The sequence below is a fragment of the Symphalangus syndactylus genome, chromosome 6, assembly GCF_028878055.3.
Source record: "Symphalangus syndactylus isolate Jambi chromosome 6, NHGRI_mSymSyn1-v2.1_pri, whole genome shotgun sequence".
Taxonomy (NCBI): domain Eukaryota; kingdom Metazoa; phylum Chordata; class Mammalia; order Primates; family Hylobatidae; genus Symphalangus; species Symphalangus syndactylus.
In genome coordinates, this window is record NC_072428.2 from 95483207 (window position 1) to 95492842 (window position 9636).

Genomic DNA, 9636 nt, shown 5'->3' on the forward strand with positions numbered 1-9636 from the left:
GTAATCTGTCCACCTAGGCCTCCCAAAGTGCTGGAATGAGCCATGCCAAGCCACATTTGTTATGGAGGAAATGTGACCTTATTTCTCCTTTGCCAATGTGCTCCGCCATTAATTCTGCCAGTTGGGGTCACTAGAGGGAGACTGGAAGCCTGGAGAAGAGGGACAGGAGCAGGGAAATGCTCCTTCCTGTTTGCTGGCCTTTTGGTCACCGTCATCTCAGCACGGGCTCTTTATCACAGGCACAGCAATGGTTCCAGTCCCGGGTTACATGGAGCTCCTCAAATCAGCCTCATTATATTCCCCTAGAAATAACGGCAACTCCTGGGAGTACTCCCTCTTTACACATCTGGGTCCCAGCTTCCTCCTCTAAGCTTCTGAGGTCTGATAACCCTTAGTGCTAACTATTTCCCAGCCCCAGAGATGGGTGCTGATTCCTGATTTATTATTGGGTTACTTCAGTATCCCCTTTACTTAGTTCTCTAATACCTGTTCAAACAAACAATTCCTTAATTTTTTTATTATAAAATAATTGGTCCAGCTGGGCGCGGTGGCTCACGCCTGTAATCTCAGCACTTTGGGAAGCCGAGGTGGGCAGATTGAGACCACCCTGGCTAACATGGTCTCTACTAAAAATACAAAAAATCAGCTGAGCATGGTGGCACGCGCCTGTAGTCCCAGCTACTCAGAAGGCTAAGGCAGGAGAATCTCTTGAACCCGGGAGGCAGAGGTTGCAGGGAGCCGAGATCATGCCATTGCATTCCAACCTGGGCGACAGAGCGAGACTCCATCTCAAAAAAATAAAAAATAAAATAAAATAATTGGTCCAACTTCAATAAAAAGTAAATAATTTCTGTGTCCCCCCCCTAGATTCTGATGGATACGTGATTCCACCAGTCGTGGGTGATTGGGTTGTCTCCAGCTTAAGCTATTATGAATAATGTTGCTGTGAACACCGTTATATGAGGTTTTTGGTGAATATGTGTATATATCTAGAAATGGAGTTCCTGAGTCATAGGTTATATCATGTGCATTTTTAGCACATACAGCCAAAAGTTTTCTAAAATGGTTATACTAGTGATTGCATTGATTTTAAAGCATTCCCAATATTTCACATCCAATCCTCAAAACTTTTTAAATTTAGAAAAAAGTCAGTACACTTCACACTTTTTTTTCTTTTTTTTTTTTTTTGAGACAGGATCTCATTTTGTCACCAGGCTTGGACTGCAATAGCGCAGTCTTGACTCACGGCAGCCTCGACCTCCTGGGCTCAAGTGATGCTTCCACTTCAGTCCCCCAAGTAGCTGGCACTACAGGTGCTACCCACCACGCCCACTAGGTTTTTTGTTTTTTGAGATGGAGTCTCACTCTGTTGCCCAGGCTGGAGTGCAGTGACGCCATCTCAACTCACTGCAACCTCCGCCTCCTGGGTTCAAGCAATTCTCCTGCCTCAGCCTCCCTAGTAGCTGGGATTACAGGTACATGCCACCATGCCTAGCTAATTTTTGTGTATCTTTAGTAGAGGCGGGTTTAGTAGAGGGGCCACTATGTTGGCCAGGCTGGTCTTGGAGCTCCTGACCTCAGGTGACCTCCCCTCCTCAGCCTCCCAAAGTGCTGGGATTATAGGCATGAGCCACCACGTCCTGCCTTTTTTTTTTTTAAGACAGGGTCTTGCTCTGTCGCCCAGGCTGAAGAGCAGTAGCGCAATCTCAGCCTCCCAAGCAGCTGGGATTACAGGTGCCCACCACCAGACCCAGCATATTTTAAGTAGAGGTGGGGTTTCTTCATGTTGTCCAGGCTGATTTCAATCTCCTGACTCCAGGTGATCATCCTGCCTCGGTGTCCCAAGGTGCTGTGATGACAGGGTGTGAGCCCAGGCTTCCACTAAATTTTATTGTTTGCTTGTTATTGTTTGTTTTTTGTAGAGACGGGGTTTCCTCGTGTTGCCCAGGCTGGTTTCAAACTCCTGAGTTTAAGCAATTCTCCCACCTCAGTTTCCCAAAGTGTTGGGATTACAGGTGTGAGCCACAGCACTCAGCCTGTAATTTAATTTCTATTCCAGAATCAATCTTTCTTTCCCTTCCTTCCTTCCTTCCTTCCTTCCTTCCTTCCTTCCTTCCTTCCTCCCTCCCTCCCTCCCTCCCTCCCTCCCTCCCTTCCTTCCTTTCTTTTGACAGCATCTCACTTTGTCACGTAAGCTGGAGTGCAGTGGTGAGATCTCGGCTCACTGCAGCCTCGACTTCCCAGGCTCAAGCAATCCTCCCACTTCACCCCCAAAAATAGCTGGGATTACAGGCGTGAGCCACCACGACCAGCCAATTTTTTGTAGAGATGGGGTTTCACCATGTTGCCCAGGCTGATCTCGACCTCCTGAGCTCAAGTGATCTGCCTGCCTTGGCTTCTCAAAGTGCTAGGATTACAGGCGTGAGCCACTGGCCTTCTGTTCCAGAATTTTTATATTGCAATGTTAAGAAAACGAAACTGTGGGCCAGGCATGGTGGCTCATCCCTATAAACCCAGCACTTTGGGAGGCCGAGGCGGGCGGATCACAAGGTCAAGAGAGGGAGACCAGCCTGACCAACATGGTGAAACCCCATCTCTACTAAAAATACAAAAATTTGCTGGGCATGGTGGCACGCGCCTGTAGTCCCAGCTACTCAGGAGGCTCAGGCAGGAGAATCGCTTGAACCTGGTAGGAGGAGGTTGCAGTGAGCCGAGATGATGCTACTGCACTCTAGCCTGGTGACAGAGTGAGACTCTGTCTCAAAAAAAAAAAGAAAGAAAGAAAACTAAACTCTATTGCTATTGGACAAAATAAAAAGAAAAAAGAAAGAGCCCAGGAATTTGGGACCAGCCTGGGCAACATGGCAAAACACCATCTACAAAAAATACAGGCCGGGCGTGGTGGCTCATGCCTGTAATCCCAGCACTTTGGGAGGCCGAGGTGGGTGGATCATGAGGTCAGGAGATCAAGACCATCCTGGCTAACACTGTGAAACCCTGTCTCTACTAAAAATAGAAAAAAATCAGCCAGGCATGGTGGCAGGCGCCTGTAGTCCCAGCTACTCAGGAGGCTGAGGCAGGAGAATGGCGTGAACCCAGGAGGTGGAGGTTGCAGCGAGCTGAGATCGCGCCACTGCGCTCCAGCCTGGGCGACAGAGCAAGACTCCGTCTCAAAAAAAAAAAAAAAAAAAAAAAAAAAAAAAAAAATATATATATATATATATATATATATATATATATATATATATATATATGGTGGAGCACAGTGGCTCACACCTGTAATCCCAGCACTTTGGGAAGCCGAGGTGGGTGGATCACCTGAGGTCAGGAGTTCGAGACCAGCCTGACCAATATCGTGAAAACCCATCTCTATTAAAAATACAAAAATTAGTCAGGTGTGGTGGCATGAGCCTGTAGTCCCAGCTACTTGGGAGGCTGAGGCAGGAGAATCACTTCAACCCGGGAGGTGGAGGTTGTGGTGAGCCAAGATTGCACCACTGCACTCCAGCCTGGGCAACAAGAGCAAGACACCATTTAAAAAAAAAAAAATACAAAAATAGGCCACACGTGGTGGTGCGTGCCTGTAGTCCCAGCTACTTGGGAGGCTGAGGTGGAAAGATCACTTGAGCCTGGGATGTCGAGGCTGCACTGAGCCAAGATTGCACCACTGTACTCCAGCTTGGGTGACACAGCAAGATCCTGTCTCAAAAAAAAAAAAAAAAGAAAGTTTAAACCTATTTTTTTGTACAGTTGAACCAATGTGAAATAGTAATGTAAACTGAGGCCTATCTTGCCTACAGACTGCTCAGTAACCCCATCACATATACCACTGGGCTGTTGTAGATAGGCAGGCCTCAGTTTCTACAGGTTGCTTCTATTGACCTGAGAGACACATTCCTCTCCTCGCAGTCTGCCTAAATGAATTGATCAGGAGCAGACGCAACGCAACTGTGATAGGGATCTGCTTATACACTGGGACAGCCTTGTGTCTGGCTCATCAACCTCATAGTTCAAAGCCTCACTGAAGAATCTTTAGAACTGGATCCCTTCAAGATTTATTCTTACAGGGCCTCAGACTTCAAGGTGCCCCCCTAAAGCACTGTGATACTGTAAGAATGATCTGTATAAGCCCCAAGGCAAAGTTGTTTGCCACATCTGCAGGCCCCACATGAAGCATTCACAAGCCAAACTCTCAAACCCCAATGAGTTTCTAGCACCAGCTGGGAGCTCAGGGTTCCTGACCTGAGCTCAACATGGAGAAAAGTAGCAGCTTGGTGGAAGGTATTAATATAGAAGCCTGACCAGCATCTATAACTCTTAAATCCACGCAAGAATAATCAGGGTTGGCCGGGCGCGGTGGCTCACGCTTGTAATCCCAGCACTTTGGGAGGCCGAGGTGGGCAGATCACGAGGTCAGGAGATCGAGATCAGGGTGTAAACCCCGTCTCTACTAAAAATACAAAAAAAAAATTAGCCGGGCGTGGTGGCGGGCGCCTGTAGTCCCAGCTACTTGGAGAGGCTGAGGCAGGAGAATGGCGTGAACCCGGGAGGCGGAGCTTGTAGTGAGCCGAGATTGCGCCACTGCACTCCAGCCTGGGCGACACAGCGAGACTCCGTCTCAAAAAAAAAAAAAAAAAAAAAGAATCAGGGCAAAGGAGAGGGAGGAGGGGGAGTAAGGCAATATATATATTTGCTTATAAAATAACAGTTATGCTTTCTAAATAACAAAGTTACCAATTGCATGGACTTATTTTTATGCGTAAAACACAGGCAGTCGCCCTGGCACAGTGGCTCATGCCTGTGATGCCAGCACTTTAGGAGGCCAAGGCGGGCGGATTACTTGAGGTCAGAAGTTCAAGACCAGCCAGGCCAACATGATGAAACCCCATCTCTACTAAAAATACAAAAAAAAAAAATTTATCCAGGTGTGGTGGCAGTGCACGCCTGTAATCCCAGCTACTTGAGAGGCTGAGGCAGGAGAATCGCTTGAACCCAGGAGGCAGGAAGTTGCAGTGAACCGAGATGGCGCCACTGCACTCCAGCCTGGACATCAGAGCGAGACTCCATCTCAATAAATAATAATGATAATGATAATAGGGTTGGGGACGGTGGCTCACGCCTGTAATCCCAGCACTTTGGGAGGCCGAGGCTGGCGGATCATGAGGTCAGGAGATCGAGACCATCCTGGCTAACATGATGAAACCCCATCTCTGCTAAAAATACAAAAAATTAGCTGGGCATGGTGGCGGGCGCCTGTAGTCCCAGCTACTCAGGAGGCTGAGACAGGAGAATCGCGTGAACCCGGAAGACAGAGCTTGCAGTGAGCCAAGATGGCACCACTGCGCTCCAGCCTGGGCAACAGAGCGAGACTCCATCTCAAAACAAAACAAAACAAAGATAATAATGATAATAAAACACAGGCAACCAAAGTAAAAATTGACAAATAGGATCACATCAAATTAAAACGCTTCTGTACAACAAAGGAAACACAGACAAAAAAGTGAAGAGACAACCCAGAGAATGGGAGAAAATATTATCCCATCTGACAAGGGATTAATAACAAGAGTATATGAGGAGTTCAAACACTCAATAGGGAAAAATCTAATAAGCTGATTAGAAAATGGGCAAAAGATCTGAAAAGACATTTCTCACAAGAAAACATACAAATGGCCAACAGGTATTTGAAAAGATGCTTAACATAATTGATCATCAGAGAAATGCAAATCAAAACTACAATGAGATATTATCTCACCTCAGTTAAAATGACTTTTGACCAAAAGGCAGGCAATACAAATGCTATTGAGGATGTCGAGAAAGGGGAACCGTTGTACACTGCTGGTGGGAAGGTAAATTAGTATAGCCACCATGAAGAACAATATGGAGATTCTTCAAAAAACCAAAAGTAGAATTACCATATGATCCAGCAATCCCACTGCTGAGTATATACCCAAAAGAAAGGAAGTCAGTACATTGAAGAGATATAAAGTCCCATGTTTATTGCAGCACTGTTCACAATAGCCATGATTTGGAGGCAACCTAAGTGTCCAACAACATATGAATGGATAAAGAAAACGTGGTACAGCTGTGTGCAGTGGCTCATGCCTGTAATCCAGGCACTTTGGGAGGCCGAGGCAAGTGGATCACCTGAGGTCAGGAGTTCGAACCATCCTGGCCAACATGGCGAAACCCCCGTCTCTAGTAAAAATACAGAAATTAGCATGGCGTGGTGACAGGCACCTGTAATCCCAGCTACTCAGGGAGGCTGAGGCACGAGAATCACTTGAACCTGGGAGGCAGAGGTTGCAGTGAGCCAAGATCGCACCATACACTCCAGCCTGGGCAACACAGCAAGACTCTGTCTCTAAATAAATAAATAAATAAATAAATAAATAAATAAGAGCTTGTCATTTGCAGCAACATGGAGGGAACCGAAGGTCATCATGTTTTATGCATTTATTTATTTATTTACTGATTTACGAGACAGAGTCTCGCTCTGTCGCCAGGCTGGAGATGTCGGCTCACTGCAACCTCTGCCTCCCAGGTTCAAGTGATTCTCCTGCCTCAGCCTCCCTGAGTAGCGGGGACTACAGGCGTGTGCCACCATACCCAGCTAATTTTTGTATTTTTAGTAGAGACGGTGTTTCACCACGTTGGTCAGGATGGTCTTGAACTCGTACCCTCAGGTGGTCCACCTGCCTTGGCCTCCCAATGTGCTGGGATTACAGCCTTAAGCCACTATGCCTGGCCAGGTCATCATGTTAAGTAAAGTAAGCCAGGCAAGGCTGCGTGCGGTGGCTCGCGCCAGTAATCCCAACACTTTGGGAGGCCAAGGTGGGTGGATCACCTGAGGTCAGGAGTTCAAGACCAGTCTGGTCAACACGGGGGAACCCCGTCTCTCCTAAAAATATGAAAAAATTAGCTGGGCCTAGTGGTGGGTGCCTGTAATCCCAGCTACTGGGGAGGGTGAGGCAGAAGAATCACTTGAACCCAGTAAGCAGAGGTTGCAGTGAGCTGAGGTCACTCCACTGCACTCCAGCCTGAGCAACAAGAGCAAAACTCCACCTCAGAAAAAAAAAGAAATAAGCCAGGCACAGAAAGGCAAACTTTGCACGTTCTCACTCATTTGTGGAACCTAAAAGTTAAAACAATGAAACTCATGGAGATAGAGAATAGAAAGATGGCTACCAGAGGCTGCAAAGGTTAGTGGGGAGGGAGGAGTAAGGGTGGTTAATGGGTACAAAAATGTAGTTAAAGATCTAGTACTTGATAGCACCACAGGGTGATTACCGTTAACAATAATTTGTTGTACATTTTAGAATAACTGAGAGAGAACAATTGGAATGTTCATAACACAAAGAAATGATGAATGTTTGACGTGATGGATACCACATTTATCTTGATGTGATTATTACACATTGTATGTCTGTATCAAAATATCTCATGTATACCATAAATATATACATCCAACATATACCCATAAAAATTAAAAATTAAAAAAAATTAAACTTATTTTTATATACTACAGTACTTGTTAGGTGTGCCATTCTTCTGATTTTAAAAGTAATACAACTTATTGAGATTCCATTTATAGAGTAGTTAAAACAATCCATAAAACAGAGACTTTTTCATTGACAAAATGTTGAGGAAGCAGATATACTTAGCTATGAAATACAAATAAATTTATTTATTTATTTTCTTTTATTATTTTTTTTTTGAGACATAGTCTCACTCTGTCCCCCAGGTTGGAGCAACCTCTACCTCCTCGGTTCAAGTGATTCTCCTGCCTCAGCCTACCTAGCAGCTGGGATCACAGGCGTGTGCCACCACACCCAGCTAAAAATAAATTTATTTTTGAATCTCTGGTGCGTAAGGCATATTTTGTGACTCATCACTCATGGACTTATAGCGAATGGATGTCTCTTCTCATGCGGTATTTATTACCGGAGAGGAGGTAAACATGCTGTGAAGTCTTCATGCAAAGTGATACAGGTTCTTTCTATGTCTGACTTCTCAGACATTTCTTCAGTTCTCATTCTCTCCCTCTCTTTTCCCTTTCCTGTATAATGCCAAATGTATAGTCCCCCAATACCTAAGGAGTCCGGTTCTCGCAAGTTGGGTATTGCCTCAGTTGCCTTTTGGTGTAAAAACAAACAAACAAAATTAATAGCTTAAGACAAAAGTGGTTTATTGTTTCTCACAATTCTGTGTTACGTTGATTCTCTGGGAGGTTTTTCTTCTGGTCTTAAGAGCTCAGCCATCTTGCTGCATCCATCGGATGGGTTGGCTGAAGCTGGTGGTGCAAGAAAGCCTCATCCATATATCTGGGGGTTTGGCAGGACTGAATGGAAAGGTGGGCCCTCTCTGGCCATGTGGTCTTTCATCATTAAATCGTCTGTCTGAGCTTCTTTAAATTTCAGTTCCCAAGAGAGTGGAGGCACAAGCTTTTGCAGGGTCTAGAACTCACAAAATGTTACTTCGACAATACTCTTCTTCTTCTTTTTTTTTTTTTAAGAAGGGTAATGCTCTGTTGCCCAGGCTGGAGTGCAGTGGTGCAATCTTGGTGCACTGCACCCTTGACCTCCTAGGCTCAAGTGATCCTCTCACTTCAGCCTCCCAAGTAGCTGGGACCACAGCAGAGTGCTGCCACACCATGCTAATTTTTCATTTTTTTTGAAAAACAGGGTCTTGCCATGTTGCCCAGGCTGGTCTTGAACTCCTGGCCTCAAGTAATCCTCCCACTTCAGCCTCTCAAAGTGCTGGGATTACAGGCATGAGCCACTGTGCCCAACCCTACAATATTCTGTTGGTTTAAGCAAACCCTAAAGACAGATTCCCTTCAAGAAGCAACCACACAAAGATGTGAATTCAGGGAGGTGTGATTCATTGGGATCATTTTACAACAATCCACCACGTGTGCATATATATATACATATGTATACATATCTACATATGTAGATATGTATACATATATATGTGTCTACATATGTACATATGTAGATATGTAGACATGTATTCATATGTACATATGTAGATATGTAGACATATACGTGTATATATATGTATATATATGTGTGGATATATATGTGTGTGCGTGTGTATATATATAGGAATATATATATTCCTACTGGACCTCATCTGAAGCTTGCTTCCCAATGCATCTATGTCTGTATGAGGTCAGCGAGTCAACAGATTTTTTTGAACAATCACAAGAAACTAAGTAATATAATAGAAATACATATTACATTTATTTATTTTTAAAATTTATTATGATCATTAGTTTGAGACAGAATCTCTCTCTGTCACCCACCCTGGAGTGCAGTGGCACGATCTCAGCTCACTGCAGCCTCAAAGTGATCCTCCCACCTCAGTGTCCTGAGTAGCTGGGACCACAAGTGTGCACCACCACATCCAGCTAATTTTTTTTTTTTTTTGGTAGGGACAGGATCTCCCTGTGTTGCCCAGGCTAGTCTCAAACTCCTGGGCTCAAGCAATCCTGCTTTGGCCTCCCAAAGTGTTGAGATTACAGGAATGAGCCTCCTCGCTCAGCCAAGAATATTTTCAAATCCATTTTTTTGTATTGTCTCAAAATCAAAATAAGTAATAAGGAATAAGTAAGGTTGTCTGTTCCCATTTGCA